Below are 15413 nucleotides of genomic sequence, written 5' to 3'. Positions count from 1 at the left end.
CACCCTTCCGTCACAAGACATCTAAATTATGGCAACGTCCTTGTTACCTTAAAAGGCAGACTGGGACATATTACAAATGAACTTGTCCTTTTTTTTTATTCTTTTACTTGTCCTTCGTTATTTTGAGGCATTTTTGCAGAAGTTTTGTCTCATTTTGAGGCATTTTTGCAGTTTTGTCACAAACTCACAATACACCCTTCCGTTACAATACACTCTTTATGTTCTCTTCACTTTGAGGCATTTTTGCAGAAGTTTGTCTCATTTAGGCCATGTTTGGTTTGAAGGAAAAGATAAAGAAAAGGAAAAGTAGGGAAATCTATACAAAGTTTGTAAAGGTTTCCCTACTTTTCCTTTCCCTACCTTTTCCTTCAAAGCAAACATAGCCTTAAGGATGTCAATTTCCACGGTATCCACTCCTATGGGTTGAGGTTTCTTGTTTGAGAAACAGATTTTGGATCAGGAACGGGTTTTGGGATTTTACAACTTAAGCATTATTTGATTGGTTATGTTATTTTGCCTATTTATCGTTTATATGTAATGTGGCAGGAAATTAGATGCGGGTTCGGCTTGCCAACCGACCCGCCCCACCCTCAAATGCAGGAAGGGTAGTGGGTTTTGAGAAGGGTACGTCTTGGGAGGTTTGGGGAGGGTCCAGAGTTAAAAGACAATTGACTACAAACCACAGCGAAATCTGTTGAATGCGTATATGACATTCAATTGTTTTCAATGTACAAATTTATGGTGGTGCAATTGGTAAGTTGTCTAGCTAATTGTAGGGGAGATTTGCGATCAAATCTCCAGTTGCTAGTAGGATTGGGGTGTTATGGGTATGCAGGATGGACTACCCCCTTTTTGTTGCTTTATGAGAGAGAGAGAACACATTATTTATGGGGTGACTTGTGTGGCCTGGCTCACAAACGTATCTTGTGCATCATTATCAAAATTCCATTTCCTATCTTGTGCATCAAGAAACAAAATAACGTTTCGCCTACTAAAGCAAATAAACTAAAATTTAAAAGATTATCCCTTAGAATGACATACCATGCTCGAGGCCCACATGGAATAAATCAAAATGATAAAAATGCCCCTAACCACATCAGTCCAATTCCCAAGAGTCTTCCCCATGTCAAATTAGAACTATATGTTGGCCTTCTTATGAGAATAGGTCATTTAAGGCCTTGTCATCTCTCCTTGGTTTGAAAGAAGATCGAGATTAAGATGATGCAAGTCATCAGCTATAATCCATGTGCATTTGAAAGAGGTTGGTTACTTGGTTCTTCCACTTCACAAGAAATTTTTGACAACCCTCACTTGTAGAGATTAGCTTTTCATCAAGAAAAACTTTTGGCAGATTAGTAGATGGAACTGAATTGTAGATTAAGCAACGAGACTATGGGACAATCAATATGGCCATGGATATGCTCTCAAATTTCAACATTAAAGGTTGGACTAATTTCCATGTTGACAACTCTAGGACATAGGCACTAGAACTAATTTTCTTTGGTGATTTTGTAGGGGTTGCATTCATGGAGTGAAGCTTCTTATAAAATCCCTTGGGAAAGCATTCAGGATTTACCCTCCTGAAAATCAAGTAGACTTCTATGTAAATCAGCTTTCTTTTTGTATACATCATTGCTAACATTATTAGGAATGGCAATTGGGCCATTTTGGGGTGGGGACTATACTCCCCATCCCCGATTTTGATCCTTACTAGGGATAAAATGTTATCCTTTATAGACACCCCATTTTTGCACCCTCTAAGTCTGTTCTTCTCTTTGCAGCATTTTGATCTTCAAGCAATGCTTTAACCACTTCTTAGTCAACCTAGGGTTGTTTTGGGGATTTTTTGCTAAATCCGGACCTGCAAATTACTCTATCAGATCAATTGGCATGTGGAGCATGGAATTCCAAACCCAACAATGCCAAGATTGCCTAAACATGACACTGTTTATCCCTTCATTTTATGACCAAGAGCCAAAACCGATCTCAACCCTCAATTTGCAATCCTTCAGATCCTAAGCCTAACATCACAAGTCCAACTTGATAGATACATAGAGCTTGAAACATTGAGTCCAACAATACCAAGATTACCCAAACCCAATACTGTTCACCCCATAGTTTTATGACCTAGAGCTAGAACCAATCTTGATCCTTGGTTTGGAATCTTTTTGATCCCAGGCCGTGTTACAAATCTGAACAGACTGATATATAGAGACACAAAACTATGAATCCAATGATACCAAGATTGTCCAAATCCGACTTAACAGATACACAAAATTCTGAATCCAACGATACTGATGAGGGGCATTTTGGTCACCCCGCACAACTACTGACATGTGGACGTTGTTGGCAACACAACGTCCAACTCAGCAAGACAACTCGACAAGCCAACACGTGGCAGCCAACATCTGGTGTCCGACCAAGCTAGGGTGAGCTCGGCCCGCTAACAGCATTAGCTCCTCCAAAACCGTTTTGCATGCCACGCCCTCACGAGCATCGTTACCGTGACCGTAGGAATAGCTCGCCGAACTGTACGCCACAAGATCCTCGGGTGACCTATAACTCCCACGCGATTCTAGCAACTGATGGTCCATCATGCCTCAAACTGCGGAAACAGATTCGTAGAAGACTTAGAGACGTTGCCTGATGGCACCTGAAGCTCAGATAGCTATAAAAAGACCCCAGAACCACTCTAAAAGGTGATGGACACTAAAGCTCTTGAACTCTTTCACATATTCTCGTAGAAACCTCTATTCTGACTTAAGCATCAAAGTGTTCTCTTGGGTAAAACCTACCCAGACACTCTAATCTTTCTTTCTTCACAACTCTTTTCAGCTTGGACTTACAGATTCCAGCACGACAACACAACTCGACACTACCAGATCAGATCCTATTTCGAGCCTAGTTATCAGACATGAGAGAGCGAGCAGATCACGCATCACCAATTGACGCCGTCTATGGGAAACACAACAAAAAGCTTGTGTTTCTTTCTTTCTTCCATTCTTTCCCAAAATTTCCTCAATGGCATCTTCAAACAATCCTTCTACTAATAACAACATCAACGACCAGATCCCCACTATCGTGATAGGCCAGATTGATGTCCCTTGGCCTCCCACTAAAGCTCAAGGCAACATGAATGTGCCTCCTCTGCCTATTGACTCTGTAGCAGGCCCTGCGGCAGTCAATGTACAACAATTCAACGACTTAGTGATATGTGTGTAGACCTTGATCGAGCAAATAAGGTCCTGGGAGAACAGGTTTGCCTTCATTTTTGGACAACAAAACTAGCAGCAATAAATACTACACAACAACCAGGAGATGTTGCGGGATGGTTAGCAGGTGCCGCATTGACAATCAGCAGCAACCACTTAACAGCCAACGTTTATCGGCCAACGATCAACAGATACCATGCAACAACCAGAAAGTACTCAGGAATAGCCAGCAACTACCTCCTCAGAACAACGGCTTGAACCGTGAGGACCCACCTCGCCCACGAGTACGTAGCCAGGTTCAGGTCCTAGACAAAGTTGATGCCCGAGATCATGCCGATGCAATAGCTCGAAATGACCAGGTCCCGACAGAGAGCCGAGCTGAGGTTCCCGCTAGGACTGATGCCGCCAGTTCAACTAAATGCACCAAGAAGCTAAAGAAGCACACACACTGTGCCGAAAGAAAGGTTTAGCATGCCCATGCGAGCAACGAGGCTCAACATGGGGAAAACAACGCTGCAACCAGCACAATGATTCCTCTTTCAAAACTGCCCTGCCTGAAACGTGAGACACCACTGGGCCCCCTAAAATCCTAAAAGCCCCATGAACTAAGAACTCTCGGGCCCCGACCTTGGAGTCCTATAGGGGTAAGACAGGCCCAGTGGAGCACGCATACAGCTTCCAGGCACTCATTCTCCTTCATGGAGCAAACGACACCAACAAGTGCATAGTGTTCCCCACAACACTGAAAGAGGAAGCCTGGCTCTGGTACTCTAGTTTAACTCTCGGCTCCGTAAAAAATTGGGACCAGTTCGCCAAGATTTTTATCAATCAGTTCACTACCAGTAAGAGACTCCAAATCAACAACTTGTATGTTCAACGTCGTCTAGGAGTCGAACACTCAGAGAATACATCAGAAGGTTCAACATGGAGCGTCTACAATTTCTAGACCTCGATCCCATTGTACAGCTTATAGCATCAAAGAAGGGAGTAAAACATCGCAAGCTGAAATGGGAGCTTGAGCTATGCCCACCAGCTACCATGGACGCATTTCTGGACGTAGCCCATCGATTCATCATGGCAGAAGAGGCAATGGGATCTGAGTTTGATCAAAATGGGAAGAGAAAGCGAACTGAAGAAGAAGCAAGCAAAAGTGGAACTAAATGGAGGAGCAATTCACCAAGAAGCAGACGCAACAGCTCACCATGCCGAAGAAGCAGGTCACCAGCTAAGAGGTCGAGTAGGCGATCAGCCACACCTCCAACCTACACCAGAACATTCACACCACTGAACACCAAGAGGAAAGAAATTTTGATGTAAATCAAGTCCAAAAAAGTACTGCCACTTTCACAAAGATGTGGGGCATGACACAAAAAACTATTGTAATTTGAAGAACGAGATCAAGGATCTCATCAAAAGGGGCTACGCGAGGCATTTCATCAAAAATGAAAGGCGACCTAAAGAAGGTACTAGCGGCCAAGCACCTCAGACCAGTAGATAGCAGGAGCCAGCTCCCCACAACCAGCAACTTGCCCAAGAAAGGTAGGTCCAAGGGACCATTAATGTAATCATAGGGGGATCGATAGTTGCTAGTTATACCTTGTTAGTAGGAAGAAATGCGGTAAGGGAGCTGGAATGAGAAGATGGCCAACTGTCTAAATGCCCCTGGAAGGAGGAAGTAATTTATTTTACAGAAGATGACATGCGGGGTCTAGTACCCACACGATGACGCCTGGGTGGTAAAGTTGTTGAAAATGATTTTAGGGTAAAGAGGATTTTAGTGGATTTTGTCAGCTCGACAAACATTTTGTTTGCGGAGGCCTTCAAGAGAATGGAACTCAACAAAGCTGACCTGCAACCCACTGACATACCACTGGTGGGATTCAGGGGTGAGGTAGTTCGCCCGATCGACAGAGTAAGAGTGCCGGTTGAGGCGGGCTTGCCACCCAACACGACGCATTTTGAACATGATTTTCTGGTGGTTGCCTCCTCGTCGCCTTATAACAGGATTTTGGGGCGACCAATCCTACATGCACTTCGAGCAGTAGTCTCAACATACCACCTCGCATTAAAATTTCCAACAAACATAGGTATAGGAGTACTACGCGGAGACCAGTTGAAGTCCAGAAAATGCTACGTAGCATCTTTAGAATATCGACCTGGAACCACCACCGGAAAGCGCAAAAGAAAGAGCTCGCCCAAATGAAGAAACCATTGCAATACCAGTCTCCAGAACAGAGAGCAGTAGTCTCAACATACCACCTCGCATTAAAATTTCCAACAAACACATGTATAGGAGTAGTACGCGGAGACCAGCTAGAGTCCAGAAAGTGCTATGTAGCATCTTTAAAATATCAACCTGGAACCACCACCGGAAAGCGCAAAAGAAAGAGCTCGTCCAACTGAAGAAACCATTGCAGTACCAGTCTCCAGAACAGAGCCTGAGAAAATGCTCCAAATCGGAGCTCGCCTAACAGAACCCTTGTGATTTGAACTGGTAAGCTTCTTACTATATAATTTAGATGTTTTCGCTTGGTTGGTAGTTGAAATGCCTGGCATAGACCCTAGTTTGATAACTCATAAACTCAATGTTGACCCTACAGTTAGACCCATCCGGTAGAGGAAGAGAAACCTCACCCTGGGAAGGTGGCACATAGTGGACGAGGAGGTGGGAAAGCTGCTAGCAGCATACTTCATAAAAGAAGTCCAATACCTGAGCTGGATAGCAAATCCAGTCTTGGTAAAGAAGGCGAACGACAAGTGGTGGATGTGCATAGACTTTACAAACCCGAACTGAGCTTGTCCAAAAGGCAATTTTCCCTTACCTAGCATAGATCTCCTGGTGGATGTGACATCAGGATTCAAGCTCATCAGCTTTACGAACATCTACTCAGGCTATAACCAGATCCTGATGAATCCAGAAGACTGGGAGAAGACCACTTTTATTACTGAAACAGGCCTGTACTGCTACAAGGTCATGCCTTTTGGTTTAAACAATGCTGGGTTGACCTTCCAACGTCTAGTCAATTATGTTTTTTCCAATTTAATTGGTGATAAAGTAGAATGTTACGTAGATGACATGGTTGTAAAGGCACTTTTTTCAAAGGATATGATTTCTGATTTAAACCTTGTGTTTAATGTTTTGAGAAAGCATAATTTAAAATTAAATCCGAACAAGTGCACTTTTGATGTAACCTCAGGTAAGTTCCTGGGTTACATTGTTAGCCAGTGTGGCATGGAGGCCAATCCCAAGAAGATCCAGGCTATCTTAGACATGAGACCACCTAACTCAGTTAAGGAGACCCAAAGGCTAATCGGACGGGTAGCAGCTTTGAACCAATTTATGTCTAAATCAACTGGGAATTGCCTTCCCTTCATCAAGGCTATAAAAAAAACCAAACCTTTGAATGGATAGAGGAATGTCAACTCACCTTCGATGAGCTAAAGTAGTACCTCAGCTCGCCGCCCCCATTGACCAAACCTGAGATTGGGGAGGAGCTCGAACTTTACCTCTTTGCGAGTGACGAGGTGGTTAGTTCAATCCTTATAAGAGAAGTAGATAAAATATAGCGATCGGTTTACTACGTAAGCAAGGTTCTCCACGCTGCTGAGACAAGGTACCCCAACATAAAGAAGCTCACCTTTGTGTTGGTGCTAGCCACTCAAAAACTAAGGCTCTATTTCCAGGCCCACATTGTTATAGTACTAACTAATCGACCTCTGAAGAAAGTCCTCTAGAAACCTGAGGTCTCGGGGAAACTCACCAAATCGGCAATCGAGCTTAGTGAATATGATATCCAGTATGAACCGTGCATAGCGATAAAAGCACAGGTCCTGGTAGACGTCATTGCTGAGTGTACCTTCAGCTCGCCATCCCCTGAACCGATAAAGTTGGAAGCAGAAGCTTCGTCCAACGTGACACCTCTTCCAGCTCGCAAGACAGCGGGTAGGGATGAGGAGCCCTGGATACTTCATGTGGACGGCTCATCCAACCAGCGTGGGAGTGGAGTTGGGTTGATGCTCTACGGACCTAGCAATGTAAAGCTAGAGTATGCGCTTCGATTCCAATTCCGAGCTTTAAATAATGAGGCCGAATATGAGGCATTGTTGGATAGATTGGTGCCAACAATGGAGGTAGGAGCTAAACACATAGTAGTCTGCAGTGACTTGCAACTCGTCGTGAGCCAAGTAAATGGGACTATGAAGCCCGAGGAACCTCATGGCAGCCTACTTGGCCAAAGTAAGAGAACTCCTTCCCAGTTTCGACTCTTGGTACCTCAAATAAATTTCGAGATCGAAAAACACAGTGGTCGATGCCCTTTCTAGACTAGCGAGCATAATTGACTTGACAAAGTGAACTGTCTACATAGAAGATCTACCTCGCCCCTCAATAGAAAAAGGGGGTGAAGAGGTCGCCAATATAATTGACACAAAGCTGATCTGGATCGACCCGATCTACAGCTACCTGAAACATGGAACACTACCGATAGAGAGGAACACAGCTCAATGAATATAATAGGTAGTCCGCTACGTGATAGTAGGCGAGCTGCTCTATAGGAGATCCTTCATGCTACCCTATCTGCGATGCCTACAATGAGCTGAAGCAGACCAAATCCTGCACGAGATCCATGAAGGCTTATGTGGAGGACACATGGGGGGCAGAGCCCTTGCTCAGAAAGCTTTATGACAAGGATACTACTGGCCCACCATGAAGGCAGATGCAACCGAGATGGTCTAGCGATGCGACAAGTGTCAATGACATGCATACATCCTACACCAGCCCGTTGCCGACTTGAGATACTTGACCAACCCATGGCCATTCGCACAATGGGGCATAGACTTGCTAGGACCCTTCCCACCAGTTAAAGGACAGAAGACGTTCCTGGTGGTGGCAGTAGATTACTTCACTAAGTGGGTAGAAGCCGAACCCCTAGTTACAATAAGAACTCGCAATGTCCAGAACTTTTTCTAGTGAAGCATAGTCTGCAGGTTTGGCCTACCTAGATTATTAATCTCCATAAACGGGAAGCATTTTAAAGACATTAAGTTCCAGAATTGGTGCGCTCAAATGGGAATAAGAAAAAACTTCACCTCGACGGTGCACCCTTAAGCTAACAGACAAGTCGAAGTCACTAACAGAGCCATTCTACGTGGTCTCAAAGCTCACTCTCTCGAGCTAAAGGTTTGTGGGTGGACGAGCTACCCAGCGCGCTATGGGCGGGCCTACATGACCACCATCAAAACAGCAATAGGCGAGATGCCCTTCAACCTAACCTACGAGACCGAGGTAGTAATACCAACTGAGATGGAGATTCCGACTCTACAATTTGAAGTATATGCTGAAGGCTCAAGTGAGGAAGAGTTGTGAGCTAACCTTGACTTAGTAGAAGAAGCTAGAGACCTCGCCTACATTCGAACTGCAATGTACCAACAACGTGTAGCTTGGTACTACAATGCCCAAGTCAGGAAATGCAACTTCAGAGTTGGCGACCTGGTGCTCAGAAAGGTTATGGTACCTGAGCCTGGTGTGGGGAAGCTTAGCCCAAATTGGGAAGGCCCCTACAGAGTTTCCAAGACCATAGGTGGGAATGCGTACGAGATTGAAACACTTGATGGGAAGGCAGTGCCCCGGACCTGGAATGTGGACAACTTGCATAGATACTATCTATGATAAAAAGTGTTTCGAGATGCGAGCTTGTCAGAATCAACTAATAGCACAGATTGACATTTCAACAGCATAAGCGAGCTGAACAACATTAGCAAAACAAACAAGTGGTACTATGAAGAACAACTATTTTTATTAGCAAGAAAGGGGCCAAACGACCTTACAAAAAGCTTACCAAGCGGACGCTATAAAAAATCTTACAAGAGTACGAAGCCCCTAGAACAGTAAAGGAAACCACCACTGTCTCCACTAGACAACCAGCCGAGTTGCAGAGCGACCTACTCGTCACCACCGTCATTATCCAGGCCCTCCTCGTCGCCTCCTTCTTTGACCCCCTCTTCGCTGTCATCCTCCTTCTCCTCTAGGGTCAAAGGCTCTTCGTCTACCTGCGTGACGAACTCGTGTGAGACCTTACATGTTTTGATGGAGCTGACATCGAGATCAGGGTACAGGGACTTCAGATAACGATGACATAACTTGAATCCCCTTTTCATCGATGGGATACTGTCCAATGCCCTTTTCTTCCCGTATGCGAGAGATTGCAAGTAAGAAGCAACGGCCTCCCACCTAGCTCGCTCAGCTCCAAGATACACCTGTTGGGCACACTTTGACCGCGACTCACTCAACTCGCGCTACAAACTCAGGTTAGCATTGTACAAGAGCTAGCGTTCTAGACGCTCCCCCTCATAATCAATCTTGAGTTTCTACACCTCGACATTGAGCAGACCGAGGTTAGCTTGCATGCTGACCCTTTCCTTTTGCCAGAGTGAGCTCAGTCCAACAGAACTTGGCTGTAAGTGTTTGCTTGCGAAAACCAGAAACAAAGTAAGACGCCTCGCAAAAGGAACCAAGGGATTTTAGTAGAAAGAGAAACAGGCCTGGATGATACACTGGGTCAATCAGACCCCAATTTTGATGAGATCCATCTTGCTAAACCGCCACATATCTTCAGGAAGAAGTATGCCCCTGCCCAACCGAAGAGATACTTGAGCATCGCTCACCCGGTCAATCACATTCACGTCAATAATGCAGGGGACAAAGGGGGGGGTGTCAAAAATGTAAGGGCTAGCCTCCTGCTCTTCTTGGGCGACTTACGGCTCTGGTGGATGCTGCTCGGTGCACATCGGGTCCCCTTGTCGACGACTGGAGGGGTCCTAGACAAAAAATCCTTCCCCCTATACAGCCTACACTCATCTTGGCGCTTCTTGCAAGAAAACCTCAGCTCCTCCTCAGAAGACGTCATAGAAGACAAACTTGCCATACTTGCAGACAAAGACAAAAGATTAGTAACCGAGCTAACAGAAAAAGGGACAAATAGATGCGCGACCTGAAGAAAACATGCAACATGCAACCTAACAACTGACCCACCTATACTGCTCAGTCCCACCTGCACAAACATCGGCTCAGCCAGAAACTCTCTAGTCCTAACACGTTCTTGGGCGATCTGCAGAACAACAGCCTGTAGCTTGGCATCCTTGCACTCAACAACTTTCTGGGGACTACTGTACTAGGCAGTGTTGACATCCCAACCGCCATCCTTCTCAAGGAAAAAGAACCTCTGCTTCCAGCCCCTAACCTTGTTGGGAAAATTATAAATCTTCCTCCTGCTGCGGAAAGGAAGGTAAAAACAACATGGGCCAGAAATCCTTTTCATCTGCACCAAAGCCAAGAAGGCGTTGAGACTCAAAGGGAAGCCACGGTGGTGGCATAAGCTGATCAACCCTACTAGTGTCCTAACCCTGTTTGGGGCAAGCTGACCCTGCGACACCCTGTAGGGCCTCAGTACAACAATGATGAATGGATGAAGGGGGGAACCAGAGGCTAGCCGCCAGCTAGGATGGCTCGAACAAATCTATCACAGCCTCTACCTCATCCCTTTTGCCCACTAGGGCACCACCAAAAAAAGGACTCGAATGAACCCTCGCCAGAGGAGCTAGACTCCTCATCTGACCTACCACCGGATATCCTATCTTTGGCAAAATTATAAGACAAGATGAAAAGACAAAAATACTCACCAGGAGACCAGACCTGACAGCAACAGTACTCGAGACAAGGAGAAAGAGCAGCTCGCCACCAAGAAACAAAGCTCGCTTCAATAGCTTGGCGCAGGAAAACCAACTTGCAGAACACCTTCCTCTGGAAAAGTCCAAACACAATGAATATGTGGGAACCTCGCTAGAGGCCCCCATATTTATAGCTTGGGAGAAGCAAAATCAACAGCTCAGAAGGGAACTGCAGCTAGCAAAGGCGTGCAGCCAGGCATCCAACGGCACAGGTGCGAGACAGCCTGGTAGCAATATAAGAGTAAGCGTGCCAATTCGATAATTGAAAAACTAAGCGTGGATGCTCATTTTGAATTTAGGTGCGCATTTAAATTCAAATCGCCCACCACGGAAGCCACGCACGCGAAGCTACTTGCTCCAGAAGATTCTAGAGGAAGCGGCTCGGACCAAGCCCATACTGGGCGAACTGAACCACCAACAAGGGAGAACTGAACCACCAATAAGAGCAAGTGGACCCAAAATGCCCCAGAAGTTCCTACTCTCGAGCAACGACTTGAAAGTGGGGGGCAATTGATGAGGGGAATTTTGGTCACCCCGCACAACTACCGACATGTGGACGTTGTTGGCAACACAGCGTCCAACTTAGCAACACAACTTGACAAGCCAAAACGTGGCAACCAACATCAGGTGTGCGGCCGAGCTGGGGCGAGCTCGGCCCACCGACAACACAAGCTCGTCCAAAACTATTTCGTGCACGACGCCCTCATGAGCACCGTTACTACGACCATAGGAACAACTCGCTGAACCGTACGCTACAAGACCCGCAGGCGACCTGTAACTACCACATGAATCTAGCAATTGATGGTCAAGCTTGCCTCAAACTGCGGAAATAGCTCTGCAGAAGACTCAAAGACGTTGCCTAATGGCACCTGAACCTCAGATAGCTATAAAAAAACCCCAGAACCACTCTAAAAGGTGATGCGCACTAAAGTTCTTGAACTCTTTCACATATTATCGTAGAAACCCCTATTCTGACTTAAGCATCAGAGTGTTCTCCTGGGTAAAACCTACCCAGGCACTCTAATCTTTTTTTCTTCACAGCTCTTTTTAGTTCAGACTTACAGATTCTAGCTCGACCGCACAACACGGCAATACCAGATCAGATCCTAGTTCGAGCCCAGTTATCAGACACGAGGGAGTGAGTAAATCATGCATCACCAGATACCAATAGGCGTGTTCATGGGTTGGGTTGGGTTAGTTTGAGTCATTTTCTTCAACCGAGCCGACCTAGTCGGTTTACTTATTGACGAAACCGAAACCAACCAACCTTGAAGGAAAATTGACCCAAACATGAAGGGTCAGTTTGGGTCGGCTTATCGGTTTAGTCGTTTTTATATATATTTTAAACTAAGATACCTATTTCTAAATTTCTATTTATATTTAAGTGTATTTCCTTTTAGTTTTTATGCAAAATCAAAATTTATATTTAAATCGATTAGTTTTTATGCAGAACTGATTTTTTTGTCAATATATATTTAAATTTATACAAAAATGAATTAAATATTGTACCATTGTATTATATTTGTATTGGTTTTATGTTTTTAGTTTTTATCAAAAATAACCATTTTTTTTAAGTTCAAACAAAACACAAATAAAATATACAAACATTTAACATATAGGGTAGGGACTAATTAATAATTACTTAAACATATAGGTTCGGTTCGGTTTCGGTTTTCATGACCGAACCAAGTTGTTAGTTTATTTTTTCATAGAAACCGAAACCGACGAACTTGGGTTGGGTCGGGCCAGTTTGGTCAGTTTGACATTTAATGTGAACACCCCTAGATACCAATATTGCCTAAACATGACACCGTTCACTCCTCTGTTTTGAGAACTAGAGCCAAAACCGATCTTGACCTTTGGTTTGGGATCTTTTTGGTCCCAAGCCTAATGTCACAAATCAAACTCGACAAACATGTAGAGCCCAAAATTTTGAATCTGACCATACTAAGATCACCCACGTCCGACACCGTTTACCCCTTCATCTTAAGATCCAAAGTCGGAACCGATTTTAATCGTCTGATTGGGATCATTTTGAACTTGAACCTTATCTCGTAATGAGTCAAAAATCTAACACCATATGTACATAGAGTCCAAAATTCCAAATCCAGTGATACCAAGAGTTTTTAAAACAGATCCTGTTTACTCCTCTAACTTGAGACCTAATGTTGAAATCGATATCGATCATATCTTTTTTATCCTTAGCCAGATTTCACATAAAAGCCATAGGTACATAGATCCTCAAATGCCGAATGTAACTGTACCAAAATTACCCAAACTTGACACCATTTGACCCGTCGTCCTAAGACCCAAAGTTGAGATTTGATTTCGATCGTGTGTTTGGAATCTCCTAAATCCTTAACCTTATTTCACATCAAGAGATATATCCAAAAACATCGGTATGTAGAGCCTGAAATGTTAGATTCAGTGGTACCGAAATCACCCAAATCCGATACCATTTACCCATCCATCATGTGACCCAAACTCAAACCATTCTTGGCCAATCGTAACACTCAAATTGACATCCCCTATAATAATGTCATAGGTGTTATTTTGTTGTCATTCAAATTAGGTGACTTATGCTATGAATGATACTAGAATGTCTCATCCTTTTAGGAGTTTAGGTGGAGTATCCTATCTTATTTTGCAAGCTTATTCTTAATCCAAAACAAGTATTATACTCTTAACTCCACATGCCTATTCCTTATAGGTGCACCTCTAATACTCCCTTTCCCAGCCTAAGAGAGACTCTAACCACATCCATTGATCTTCCAACACCAAATTTCAACCATTAAGATTTGTTGTAAGATAAATCCAAACTTCTCTATAAATAGAGGTCCTCTCCAAACCCAATGACGTAAGAGCTTTAGAGAGGGAGATGCCTTAGCCATTAAAGAGTTTTTATTACATCCCAGAGAGAGAAAGTTTCCAAGGGTCGTGTATACCATCTTAGAAGAAGGTCAACACATTCTTGAGGTGCAAAGATGTTGCAAAACACTAACGTCATGTTCACTTTTCGGTAAGTTACTTATCCGGGTAAATACAATTACCTGGGTAAGTTTTTCTTGGGAAACACTTACCCGGGTAAGTGCATTTACCTATGTTCTTTTATTTTTCAGGTAAATAAGGTAATGATCGTTTTAATCATAAAAACCATTATTAAAAGGGGCATTTTTGTCCCATTCAAGTGTTCACAATTTTCTTCCTAGATGAGAAAGCAAACTTTGAGGGCAACATGAATAGACCAAAGTAAGACGAATGGAGGAATGAAAACTATCAGTGGGCTACGTCCAGATGTAAGCAAACAATCAATTCATGTGCTGAAATTATTTGTTTGTCGTTAGGGTAGTATTAATAGGTTCAGTTAATTAAATTAAGTTGTTCTTATTCTTTTTTTCTTCGATAGATAAGTTGTGCTTATTCCTTACGTTCATACATATGGGCTATTAGTTTCACTTCGTTAGTTAAAATTGGATGCAACTGTAGTTTAACCTTCATAGTGAAGCACGATTTCCAACATTCCTTAGCCATAGTTTCATGGTAGAAACGTTAGGATGCATTGGTTCAAGCATGGTTTTAAAAAATGACCCAGAAACGGAACTGTTATGGCCATTGGTTTCTGGGTCGATGGTTCGATTGTCCGGTTTGAACGGATGGCCCATTTTGACAAAAAAAAAAAGTCAAAAACCTTTGAATGGGTCGACAGGTCGATGGTTCGACCGCTCAACGGGTTGTTAACTAATTCAACGGTTTTTGGTCAGGGACCGGGTTTAGGGTAAAACGGAACTGGTTGCTTGATCGATTCCCAGGCCGAACGGTCCAACTGGCTGGATCAACGATGGTTCAAAAACCATGGGATCAAGTTTTCTTTGCTCATTTGATTTTTTTAGTCATCATATTGAATATAGTTACAACGAGTTTCCTAGATCTATTCTTCTTGCATTAGGAATTAGGGTCTCCACATGCACATATTCATCCTATTTAGGTCTAGTAGGTCAACTATTCTATCATGCTACACTTGCATTAGATCCTTCATTCCCAGTTGTTACATCGCATTTTCATCACTTTGCATGGAAAATTTTCACCACGTTAAATAGCACTCTCTAGATAATACAATGCTCTAGTTTACAACTAGTTTTTTTCCTCTTTTTTTTCCCTTTTCGCCCTTGGTGCTTTTATCGTAATTAAGAAATCATCTTTGTGTTCTCAATATTAGTTTAATATAAGACCGGTGGTTCCCCCTAAACCCCAAGGAGAGCTAGAGTGTATTCAATGCTCGGCTTGCCATCGCTAGGAGCAAGGAGGTCATCTTCCTCGACGAAGTCCTTAAGCACGCCGAACTGTCACCATATCAGCTCGCCACGAAGGCCCTGGGCCATCTTATGGTGGTAAGTTCCTCCAACATCCGTGCTATACTCATGCTTGTACTTTTCTTATCTCCATACTTAACACATTGTTTTCTTCTTCCTTGCAGAC

The sequence above is a fragment of the Nelumbo nucifera genome, chromosome 3 (genome assembly GCF_055504915.1).
Source record: "Nelumbo nucifera cultivar China Antique chromosome 3, China Antique-T2T, whole genome shotgun sequence".
NCBI lineage: Eukaryota > Viridiplantae > Streptophyta > Magnoliopsida > Proteales > Nelumbonaceae > Nelumbo > Nelumbo nucifera.
This window is presented reverse-complemented; position numbering follows the sequence as displayed.